Source organism: Schistocerca cancellata, chromosome 2 (genome assembly GCF_023864275.1).
Source record: "Schistocerca cancellata isolate TAMUIC-IGC-003103 chromosome 2, iqSchCanc2.1, whole genome shotgun sequence".
Lineage (NCBI taxonomy): Eukaryota > Metazoa > Arthropoda > Insecta > Orthoptera > Acrididae > Schistocerca > Schistocerca cancellata.
Genome location: NC_064627.1, coordinates 442,130,257 through 442,142,879, shown reverse-complemented (window position 1 = coordinate 442,142,879; position 12,623 = coordinate 442,130,257). Strand labels below are relative to the sequence as shown.

Here is a 12,623-nt window from a genome sequence, read left to right as displayed (position 1 = left end):
GTCCAAAAAGCTGTGACGAGGGTCTTGGAGGATATTACAGAAGATGAGTTTCAGAAATGTTACCATCAGTGGCAGAAGCGCTGGAAAAAGTGTGTGCAATCGAAAGGGAAATACTTTGAAAGAGACAACACTAACTTGACTAAAACGGTAAGCAACATTTTTTTCACATCGGTCTCATTACTTTAATGTCACACCTCGTAAATTTCCAACATCAGTTCTAGGCAAGTAAACCGAGAACTTTTTATGCATCAGTGAAATTATCTACTACAGGAATTCACCACAGAAACACTGCACCGAGATTTCTTCATGCAAAAGCACACTACATTACTGGTGAATTATAGAATTTCACTGTTGATCAACACTATTCTCACTGCTTCTGTAAATTATCGGCATTCTGATCGAGTGAATTAAATGGTTATGGAGCACTCCTCAGTTACAACTAGCTCTCACGGTAAGTAAGCGGGACTGCAGCAGCCCCTAACTACAGATTATCATTCTACATGTTAGCAACCCAATCGCCCACTTTTCTTTTTATCAATTTCAACACCTGCGTTGTCTAAATAAGAATCAATTCTGCAAATATTGCTTTTTAAACCCCCTTGCTTTAATTACGTCATTGAACGAGCAGGGAGCAGAACACTGATGGTTCACGTGGACAATACATCGTCTGGTATATATTCAACAGTCATAACCATTTAGTATTATCACTCTCGGTTTGGCGAATAAGGTCTGTCATGCATGTGTTTGATGCATGCACAAACGATTCAGTAGACAGCAGTCAACAACTCTGTACCCGCTCGAATATCTTTATGCACGTGTTCCTGTTGATGAAGACAAGACTTGTAATCTGCACTGTTGCTGTAGTTTTTCTTTTCCTTTTTTTAATTACAAAGGGATCCCAGTGGTGTAATAAAGGTACAGGACATAAGTTATGCATTCAGGACATATTCCAGCAGTCCAGACACCCTAACCACAGCTAGTCATGTAATTCCAAGGCAGCTCGTCCAGTAGGGATGTAATCGACCTGCAACCCTATCACCTCAAACCAGCTATTCTCTTGTCAACAGCCGCCTCCGCAGCTCAAGCAGTTATCCACATTGTCGTCAGCAGTTCACATCATGGCTCTGAGAATTTGGTGTAAGTCTATCCTTCTCCATAATTATTAACAGCAATTCTGTGTGTTTATTCATTTACATACATGTATTGTTTGGAAGGCTGTGATTGTGACGCTCCTATTTTCTTTTTTGCGCAGCATCCTCAGAAGAGGAGGAGGCATATATGTAGAGGGATATTTTCATGTGGTAAGGAAACACAAAATCAACTGCAGACACAATGGCATTTAATGGGGGTATGTGATCAAGTTGCTGTTGCAACTTTAATCATCTGATATAATTTCGGATAAATAATGTGCAGTGGTATAATTTATTTTTCCGTTGCTAACTGCAGGGCAGCTCCCACAGATGGTGGTGGATTGTGAGATGGAATGGGACCCAGCAGGTGAGTACACCACAGTGTTTACCACTGCAGAGAACGAGATTTTGGGTGAAGTAAATTACCTCCTCGACACAGTCGAGAGGGAGAAGGAGGAGGAGGAGTTGGAGGCGGAGTTGGTTGAATGTGAGTACATAACAGTATTTAATACTATAGATGTTAATCTTGCCAGCGTTCTGTGAGGATTAAAATACAACTGATCATACAGATGAGCTGTATGTTGATTTCACTGAGAGAGCTGTTTGAATAGTTAGAGTGCCAGAGGTCCTTAATCCCACTATTTATTACCTCTGTAGACTTGCACTGTAGCTCATTCTCACACATATCTGATAGCTTGATTCGAGTGCCCCTCTGAATGTGTAATGATTCGTTCAATGGTACTGAAAAGTTTCTAGAGGTTCATAATTTAATGAGGAATTATTACAGGTGAATTCATTCTCAGTGCTATAGCAGATAAGTTAGTAAGTCAACCCTGTGCATATGAATAAGATGTTATCTGAATTCTTAATGCTCTGAGGAATGGTAACCTATTGAGTGATTAACGATTATTATTTACCCAGTGCTTGCTATATATGGTTTTCTGTCACAAACCTGGGAAGCCAATGTTCTAACTGAGATGTTGAAGCGATGTATGCCCAAAGCGTGTTCATTGCATAGTAAATAGAACCACCTAGACAACTCAATTTTTATGAATTACCAAATATGGAAACAAATTTCTCTGTTAATATTATTTCATGACTGAGAATTACATAATTTATATTTCAATATCTAAGGTAGTCTCAGATGCACTGTGAATAAGCAACTGTCATTCTGTGTATGTATTTCATGCATAGTAGTCAATTAAAGCTGCTTTTTTCCCCTTAGTACATCTGAATGCGAAATGTCAATAATCCATTGATTTGCACTATTGTATAGAAGCAGAAATAATCACGTCAACGCAGTGGGTGAGCATAAGTTCACCTCTCAGATGAGTGATTCAGTGAGGTGATGGTTCTTTAATCATGTGTGTGAACATTGTCCACTCATACAAACCTACGAACATGATCTAGAAGCATGGTTCTGTTTCACGAATGCATTTAAAAATCAAGAAGGAACATAGTTTTTTGGAATATGGTTGAATCATCTTTGGTTTTTCCCTGAGAACACTATACTGTTAACCTCTAGTGCAGATAATCTACAACAGATGATAGTGCAACTTAATAGAGAGAGTAAGTTTGAAATTCATTTATGCTTTGGTTAAGGTAATGTATAAACACACACAGATAATGACTAGATGATGTGATAAACTGACTGGGTCCAGCTTCTCATGAGGTAAAATGAACAGAGTGGGACAGGAGTGAAAAAGCTATAACCAGGGAAATACATTGTAGCTGAGGATTTTTTAATGGGTGCTGTGAGTTAAGAAAATACAGAGGTGGCTTGTTCTACAGCATAATGAGGACTGAGGATCTGTATCACAGACTTAGTATGAGATCACAAGCCTACAGGGCCGAGCTTCATCTTCTTTCTATCCTTTGGAAATTACATGTGAGTTGCTATAACTTGGTGTAATAGTCATACGTGTAACATGTGTGATATTGACATGTAGAGGTTGTTATGAACAGGTATCTGCTGTAAAAACGTTACTAAAGCCGAAGGCCGAATTCAGAAGGGGCTACATGCAGGACATGTGAAGTGATCAAATTTCTGTGTTATGGAGCTAATTTCAGTTAATTATTATATGGAGGTGGTGTACCAGACAGTCCACCGGTCACCGGTCACCTGACTCACCAAGGTGGCCTCACTCTCACCACCACTGATGTGGTACATGTTGCCACTTGATGATTGTCCCCACTAATGGTCACTAGTACTGGTGATATTAAACTCCACCAGATCAGCCTCACCACCATTGGCACCAAGGCTGAGTATAATATTGTAAGATGATGATGATGATGTTAAAATACACTCCTGGAAATGGAAAAAAGAACACATTGACACCGGTGTGTCAGACCCACCATACTTGCTCCGGACACTGCGAGAGGGCTGTACAAGCAATGATCACACGCACGGCACAGCGGACACACCAGGAACCGTGGTGTTGGCCGTCGAATGGCGCTAGCTGCGCAGCATTTGTGCACCGCCGCCGTCAGTGTCAGCCAGTTTGCCGTGGCATACGGAGCTCCATCGCAGTCTTTAACACTGGTAGCATGCCGCGACAGCGTGGACGTGAACCGTATGTGCAGTTGACGGACTTTGAGCGAGGGCGTATAGTGGGCATGCGGGAGGCCGGGTGGACGTACCGCCGAATTGCTCAACACGTGGGGCGTGAGGTCTCCACAGTACATCGATGTTGTCGCCAGTGGTCGGCGGAAGGTGCACGTGCCCATCGACCTGGGACCGGACCGCAGCGACGCACGGATGCATGCCAAGACCGTAGGATCCTACGCAGTGCCGTAGGGGACCGCACCGCCACTTCCCAGCAAATTAGGGACACTGTTGCTCCTTGGGTATCGGCGAGGACCATTCGCAACCGTCTCCATGAAGCTGGGCTACGGTCCCGCACACCGTTAGGCCGTCTTCCGCTCACGCCCCAACATCGTGCAGCCCGCCTCCAATGGTGTCGCGACAGGCGTGAATGGAGGGACGAATGGAGACGTGTCGTCTTCAACGTTGAGAGTCGCTTCTGCCTTGGTGCCAATGATGGTCGTATGCGTGTTTGGCGCCGTGCAGGTGAGCGCCACAATCAGGACTGCATACGACCGAGGCACACAGGGCCAACACCCGGCATCATGGTGTGGGGAGCGATCTCCTACACTGGCCGTACACCACTGGTGATCATCGAGGGGACACTGAATAGTGCACGGTCCATCCAAACCGTCATCGAACCCATTGTTCTACCATTCCTAGACCGGCAAGGGAACTTGCTGTTCCAACAGGACAATGCACGTCCGCATGTATCCCGTGCCACCCAACGTGCTCTAGAAGGTGTAAGTCAACTACCCTGGCCAGCAAGATCTCCGGATCTGTCCCCCATTGAGCATGTTTGGGACTGGATGAAGCGTCATCTCACGCGGTCTGCACGTCCAGCACGAACGCTGGTCCAACTGAGGCGCCAGGTGGAAATGGCATGGCAAGCCGTTCCACAGGACTACATCCAGCATCTCTACGATCGTCTCCATGGGAGAATAGCAGCCTGCATTGCTGCGAAAGGTGGATATACACTGTACTAGTGCCGACATTGTGCATGCTCTGTTGCCTGTGTCTATGTGCCTGTGGTTCTGTCAGTGTGATCATGTGATGTATCTGACCCCAGGAATGTGTCAATAAAGTTTCCCCTTCCTGGGACAATGAATTCACGGTGTTCTTATTTCAATTTCCAGGAGTGTACATCAAAAAAAGTTTTGCATCACCTCTGTTCCGAGAGTTGCGGAACCTGTACAGAAAATTGGAATAGATATCAACATAAACATCGTTTCTGCCCTTTTTATTGCTCATGAAAACCACACATTGCATGCTGTACCACCATACAGCGAGACCTTCAGAGGTGGTGGTCCAGATTGCTGTACACACCAGTACCTATAATACTCAGTAGCACGTCCTCTTGCATTCATGCATGCCTATATTCGTCGTGGCATACTATCCACAAGTTCATCAAGGCAATGTTGGTCCAGATTCTCTACTCCTCTATGGCGATTCGGCGTACATCCCACAGAGTGGTTGGTGGGTCACGTCTTCCATAAACAGCCCTTTTCAATCTGTCCCAGGCATGTTCGATAGGGTTCGTGTCTGGAGAAGACGCTGGCCACTCTAATCGAACGATGTCGTTATCCTGAAGGAAGTAGTTCACAAGATGTGCAAGATGGTGGCGCGAATTGTCGCCCACGAAGACGAATGACTCGCCAATATGCTGCCGATATCGTTGCACTATCGATCGGAGGATGGCATTCACGTATCATCGTACAGCCGTTACGGCGCCTTCCACGACCACCAGCGGCATACGTCGGCCGCACATAATGTCACACCAAATAGCAGGGAACTTCCACCTTGCTGCACGTGCTGGACAGTGTGTAGGCGTTCAGCCTGACCGGGTTGCCTCCAAACACATACATATCTGACGATTGTCTGGTTGAAGGCATATGTGACACTCATCGGTAAAGAGAAAGTGATGCCAATCCTGAGCAGTCCATTCAGCATGTTGTTAAGCCCATCTGTACCGTGCTGCATGGTGTCATGGTTGCAAAGATGGACCTCGCCACGGACTTCGGGCGTGAAGTTTCGAATCATACAGCCCACTGTGCTCATTTTGAGCCATAACACGACGTCCTGCAGCTGCACGAAAAGCACTATTCAGCATAAGCTGGCGTTACTGTTCCCCCGAGTCATAATCTGTAGGTAGCGGTCATGCACTGCAGTAGCAGCCCTTGGGCGGCCTGAGCGAGGCATGTCATTGACAGTTCGTGTCTCTCTGTATGTCCTCCATGTACGAAATACATCGCTTTGGTTCACTCCCAGACTCCTGGACACTTCCCTTGTTGAGAGCCCTTCCTGGCACAAAGTAACAATGCGGATGCGATCAAACAGCGGTGTTGACCGTCTAGGCATGGTTGAACTACAGACAATATGAGCCGTGTACCTCCTTCCTGGTGGAATGACTGGAACTGATCGGCTGTCGAACCCCCTCCGTCTAATAGGCGCTGCTCATGCATGGTTTTTTACATCTTTCGCTGGGTTTAGTGACATCTCTGAACAGTCAAAGGGACTGTGTTTTTGATACAATATCCACAGTCAACGTCTATTTTCAGGAGTTCTGGGAACCAGGGTGATGCAAAACTTTTTTTGAAGTGTGTAGTTTTAGAGATAATGAAAATAAATTGGAAAATTTTGCTGGTGTAGAAGATTTTATAATAATCGCAGATTGTGCTTCGAAAGACTTGTCTGTCTTTCAATCTGAAGACATTGGGTGATCTCCAACTCAGGAGATGACGCCATCCGTAGTTTGAGTAAGTTCGCCGCCGAAAAAAAAAATAGTATTTCATTTACACAGGACATATTATTTCAATGTTTTTTTTCTATATGAGCCTGATTTTACTTAGCCAAGGACCACTTTCAGATAGTGGCACTTTCACAACGTTTGAAAACATGCTGCTGTTGCCCATTGAGTTCTTCATCTGTGACAGATAGTCAGATATGTCGCATTATTCTAGGAAGGGCAGTCTTTCTGAGAAATACGCTTAATGGCTTGCTGGAAGCGTCCTGTTGTTGAGTCTTTTGCCCATCTGTGACTGATTTCTGCAGACTGGGAACAGTGTATCGCTACTGCCAAGTGGATCTCTTTGTGTACCATCAGCGACAGGATAGACAAGCCCTGGAAAATCGCTATCTCTACTTAAAGGATGAGGAGAGGGAGGGAGGAGGGGAGGTAGGAGGTGAGATAAAACTTTTCTCAGCTGGTTTGTTTGTATCCGCAGATCAAGGTGAACTCACTTGCAGCTGCTGCCACTCTCATCTGGAGAGATCTTTTGGGGTTTGTTTTTGTGGTGTTTATGTTATTAAAATGATTTTACTCAATTCGCAGTGCATGTTTTGCTTTATGATCTTTTGTTTATGAGTGGTATTTTTTCAAGACAATTTTGATGTTTAATTCGAGCAGTGAAGCGTTTACCATCAGTTGTGGTAGTGTGTGTTGGTCTTCTTACACTTCGGTGATAGATTTCTGCCCTATCCCTTCTTACCATGTATCTGTCTAAAAGTTCCTCAGCAGTTATACACTTGTGGATCGGTAGGAGGCAATTCTTCTTACACTTCAGCGATAGTTTGCTGTCCTATCCCTTTTTCCCATGTATCTCTGTACAAGTCCCTCTGCAGCTATATCGCTCAGAGTCAGTGGAACAGGACAAAGTTGCCGAGAAATAATGAGAGCACCATTTATTTGAATTTCGAGCACCAGGGCTGCAGTGTGTTTGTCGAGAACAGTGCAATGGAAGCCATCTGTCGGAAACTTCGATGTCAAAGAGCGAGGCACATAGGGTCGGGAAGAAGTGTCATCTGGTGGTGGTGGCGGAGGTGCGAAGTTATCTCCTGCACTGTAGACTGACCGGTCATTTTCAAACAAAATCACTATCAGCTCAAGCACAGGCAATAGTCTCTATGAGTTGTCTAATGCATCTACAGACCATCCTGCTGCATCACCATTGTTTGCTGAAAAGTATTCCCCATATGCTTGTCCTTTATCACCTCTTTCCATTCCCCGTGTCTATGGACGCAGTTCTCAGCTGTATGCTTACAGGTAATACAGTTATTAAAACCCTCTCTGTCCATCAATTCACAACTGGGGGCAGGGGCAGATGTAAGATAGTTCGAGCACCCTCTGGTGGCGGTATTGTGGATAAAAGCTGCCGATCTTCAAACTTCGAGGCAAACAGACACACGAATGCAATTGGAAAAAGTGAGGGCTGGGGGTGACAGAAAGTGTGTGGCAGAGTGTGGAAGCAGCTGTAGAATAATCTTTCCCACCAGTTTGCAAGTGGGGGAGGAGGGGGAAGGACAGAGGAGTTGGGGTGGTGACGTAATGCAATGTTGTCATATCTACAACCCAGGGTGAGGAGGCGCCCCCCCCCCCAGGAGAGTCACCAACTTAGATAAATTTAGCAACAATGCGGTCTGGCGTCGCTTTGGCTTCATTCCCCTAGTAATCACGAGATTGCTGCTGTTATCATACAAAATTGCACCCACTGTCATAACTCCAGGTGTAGGTCCACTGTTTCTACACTCATGCTCATAAATCAAGGATAATGCTGATACATGGTGAAACAACGCTCTGGTGGGCGGTTTTGCGGGTTTAAATCACTTCAAGGTATGACCATGCAGTGCATTTGACCTGTGGCCGTTGCATGGTGGCGCTGGCAGCAGTCCAAATATGCAGAAGTGTATTAGTGCATGTCAGAGTATGGAGCAGTGAGTAAGTCTGCAGATGTGCTAATGGTGACTGTGTGCTGAAAATGGCTCAAAGAACACTTATTGATGATGTTATGATGGGTAGAATACTAGGGCGACTGGAGGCTGGTCAAACACAGCAGGTCTAGCATGGGCCCTCCGTGTGCCACAAAGTGTCATCTCAAGATTGTGGCAACGATTCCAGCAGACAGGAAATGTGTCCAGTCACTACAGTACAGGACGTCCACAGTGTACAACACCACAAGAAGACTGATATCTCACCATCAGTGCCCACAGACGGCCACGGAGTACTGCAGGTAGCCTTGCTCGGGACCTTACTGCATTACTGGAACACTTGTCTCCAGACACACAGTCTACAGACGGCTGAACAGACATGGTTTATTTGCCTGGAGAGCAAGATGCATTCCACTGACCCCTGATCACAGGATTGCCCGTAAAGCCTTATGTCAAGAACACAGTACATGGTCATTGGAACAGTGGTCCCAGGTTATGTTCACAGATGAGTCCAGTTATAGTCTGAACAGTGATTCTCGCCAGGTTTTCGTCTGGCATGAACCAGGAAACAGACCCCAACCCCTTAATGTCCTTGAAAGGGACCTGTATGGAGGTCGTGATTTGTTGGTGTGGTGTGCGATTATGACTGGTGCACGTACACCCCTGCATGTCTTTGACAGAGGAACTGTAACAGGTCAGGTGTATTGGAACGTCATTTTGCACCAGTATGTCCGCCTTTTCAGGGGTGCAGTGGGTCCCACCTTCCTCCTGATGGATGATAATGCACGGCCCCACCAAGCTGCCATCGTGGAGGAGCACCTTGAAACAGAAGATATCAGGCGAATGGAGTGGCCTGCCTGTTCTCCAGACCTAAGCCCCATTGAGCACACCAGGGATGTTCTCGATCAAAGTATCGCTGCATGTCTTCAAACCCCTGAAACACTTCAGGAGCTCCGACAGGCACTGGTGCAAGAATGGGAGGCTATACCCCAGCAGCTGCTCGACCACCTTATCCAGAGTATGCCAACACGTTGTGCGGCCTGTGTACGTGTGCATGGTGATCACATCCCATATTGATATCAGGGTACAGGCGCAGGAAACAGTGGCGTTTTGAAGCACATGTGTTTCGGGACGGTTTTCTCAACTAATCACCAATACTGTGAACTTACAGATCTGTTTCGTGTGTGTTCTCTATGTGCCTATGCTATTAACGCCCATTTTGTGTAGTGCCACGTTGTGTGGCACCACATTCGACAATTATCCTTAATTTATGAGCAAGAGTGTAGTATGACGTCAGGTTGGTTGCAGGCCCTCAACTGACCTCCTCCTAACCAACACGCAGCTATTACTGGCACTGAGGCAGAACTGGTTTTTATCAGAAAACACAGTAGACCTCCACCTGCCCTCCAGTCAGCTCTCACTTGACGCCAATAAAGTTGCAAATGGTCATGGTTTGGGGTCAGTGAAATGCACGCTACAGAGCACTTGGGCCAGAGCTGTCCTTGAAGTAACCGATTTTTAACAGTTCATTATGTCACTATTGTATCAACTACTACTCAAATTGCTGCTGCAAATGCAGTATGATGCACGAGAGCCATACACCAAACACGATGGTCTTTCCTCTCGGTAGTGCCACGTGGCCGATTGAGGCCCAGTCTTCTTGCGACCGTACGTTCTCGTGACCACTGCTGTTAGCAATCATTGGCTACATTCCTGCCAGGTCTTTCTGCAGTATAGCAGAAGGAACATGTAGCTTCTCGTAGCCCTATCACACGACCATATTCAAACTCAGTAAGGTGTTGATTATGGCGTCTTTGTCATCTTAAAGGCATATTTGACCAAAATGAACTCACCACGTCCAATCTCAAAGGTAACTAACGTAACTAACGCACAAGACCATTACAGATGTAGAAACACACCTACTAACTTTCGTTTATGCCGCACAGCTCCTCCTCGGTCTTGCAAATTTTTCTGTAATTATATGTGGGTAAAGGCAAGATAATGGCATAAACAAGAGAAAGAATATTATTAAAATTTCAGTTATAATCTTTTGAAGCTTATCGCATCACAATAAACACGTAGGTGCAATGATATGAAATGGAACAAACTCGTCAAACCAATAATAGGTAAAGCAAATAGAAGAATTAATGTTGGCAGCATTCTGGGAAACTGCAGGACGTTTGTTAAGAAACCGCATGAAATACACTATGTGACGTATTATGAAGTATTGTTCCAGTCTTAGAAGCCCTTATCAAATATGCATGACAGCTGGCATTAAACAAATTCAGATACATATTACTAAAATCGTTCGTAGGGATTTCAGAAAGTAAGCTACACATCTCCTCCCATGGCAAGGCCAATGGGCAGCAAGAGTACGTATTGTCAGAAGACAGCACAGTGGAACCTCACATGTTGTTGTTATCAGTCCTGATACTGGTTTGATGCAGCTCTCCATGCTACTCTATCCTGTGCAAGCTTCTTCATCTCCCAGTACTTACTGCAACCTATATCCTTCTGAATCTGCTTAGTGTATTCATCTCTTGGTCTCCCTCTACGATTTTTACCGTCCACGCTGCTCTCCAATGCTAAATTTGTGATCCCTTGATGCCTCAGAACATGTCCTACCAACCGGTCCCTTCTTCTTGTCAAGTTGTGCCACAAACTCCTCTTCTTCCCAATTCTGTTCAATACCTCCTCATTAGTTATGTGATCTATCCATCTAATCTTCAGCATTCTTCTGTAGCACCACATTTCAAAAGCTTCTATTCTCTTCTAGTCCAAACTATTTATCGTCCATGTTTCACTTCCATACATGGCTACACTCCATACAAATACTTTCAGAATCGACTTCCTGACACTTAAATCTATACTCGATGTTAACAAATTTCTCATCTTCAGAAACGCTTTCCTTGTCATTGCCAGTCTAGATTTTATATCCTCTCTACTTCGACCATCATCAGTTATTTTGCTCCACAAATAGCAAAACTCCTTTACTACTTTAAGCATGTCATTATCTTCGTTTTGCATTTGTTGATGATGTTCATCTTATATCCTCCTTTCACGACACGGTCCATTCCGTTCAGCTGCTCTTCCAGATGCCTTGCTGTCTCTGACAGAATTACAATGTCATCGCCGAACCTCAAAGTTTTTATTTCTTCTCCATGGATTTTAATACCTACTCCGAATTTTTCTTTTGTTTCCTTTACTGCTTGCTCAATATACAGATTGAATAACATCGGGGACAGGCTACAACCCTGTCTCACTCCCTTCCCAACCGCTGCTTCTCTTTCATGCCCCTCGACTCTTATAACTGCCATCTGGTTTCTGTACAAATTGTAAATAGCCTTTCGCTCCCTGTATTTTACCCCTGCCACCTTTAGAATTTGAAAGAGAGTATTCCAGTCAACATTGTCAAAAGCTTTCTCTAAGTCCACAAATGCTAGAAATGTAGGTTTGCCTTTCCTTAATCTATTTTCTAAGATAAGTCGTAGGGTCAGTATTGCCTCACGTGTTCCAACATTTCTGCGGAATCCAAACTGATCTTCGCCGAGGTCGGCTTCTACCAGTTTTTCCATTCGTCTGCAAAGAACTCGCGTTAGTATTTTGCAGCTGTTACTTATTAAACTGATAGATAGACATAGCCAGCTTAATTCGTTCCAGAATCTTACTCAAAGTGCAAAAAACTCGTTAACTGAAACAATTTATCCCATATACATTAATGTAAAATGTGATAATGCATTCCATGTAGAAAGTGTACTGAGAGTTTTATCTTATTGCTTCCATGTATTCAAAGAAAATTATACATATAGCATTATGTACTTTATTATTAATGATACAGAACCAATTATTTTTACTAGCAAGCTGCCTATAGCCATTTGTTTCTGCCAACGATTCAACACTAGGCGAAATTGGACACAGTATTATCCTCAAATAAATTGCCGCTGCTTTATTGGGGTGATGATTTTCAGTGTACGATGCAACCGATTAGCATGTTTTCTGCTCTTATTGCGCCGGAAAAATGCCGCTTTGCTGTTGCCGCCTCCTCCTCCTCCTCCTCCTCCTCTCCTCTGAAGAACTCATCTCCACAACTTCCTGCTGTGGAACACACTGCAACTCCATACGCTCTTCGGTGGTCATTTCTTGTCTGTGATCTCCCACGAGCTCATCGATATCATTGTTATCCACTTCTAGTCCCATGCTCTTGG

The 12,623-nt window shown here is 44.8% G+C and overlaps 1 protein-coding gene across 7 annotated transcripts in view; it reads left to right on the top strand.

Moving 5' to 3' along the window:
- The window catches only part of LOC126161915 (uncharacterized), a 103,317-nt gene that overhangs the window by 20,267 nt on the left and 70,427 nt on the right, over positions 1 to 12,623 (top strand). For 2 of the 7 annotated variants that reach the window (XM_049918081.1, XM_049918080.1), the window contains exons 2-4: positions 1,068 to 1,137; positions 1,253 to 1,348; positions 1,447 to 1,617. The exons of the other annotated variants lie outside the window; for them this stretch is intronic. The gene's annotated coding sequence lies outside the window, so the exon portion shown is untranslated. The remainder of the gene's footprint in view (positions 1 to 1,067; positions 1,138 to 1,252; positions 1,349 to 1,446; positions 1,618 to 12,623) is intronic. 7 annotated transcript variants of the gene reach the window in all.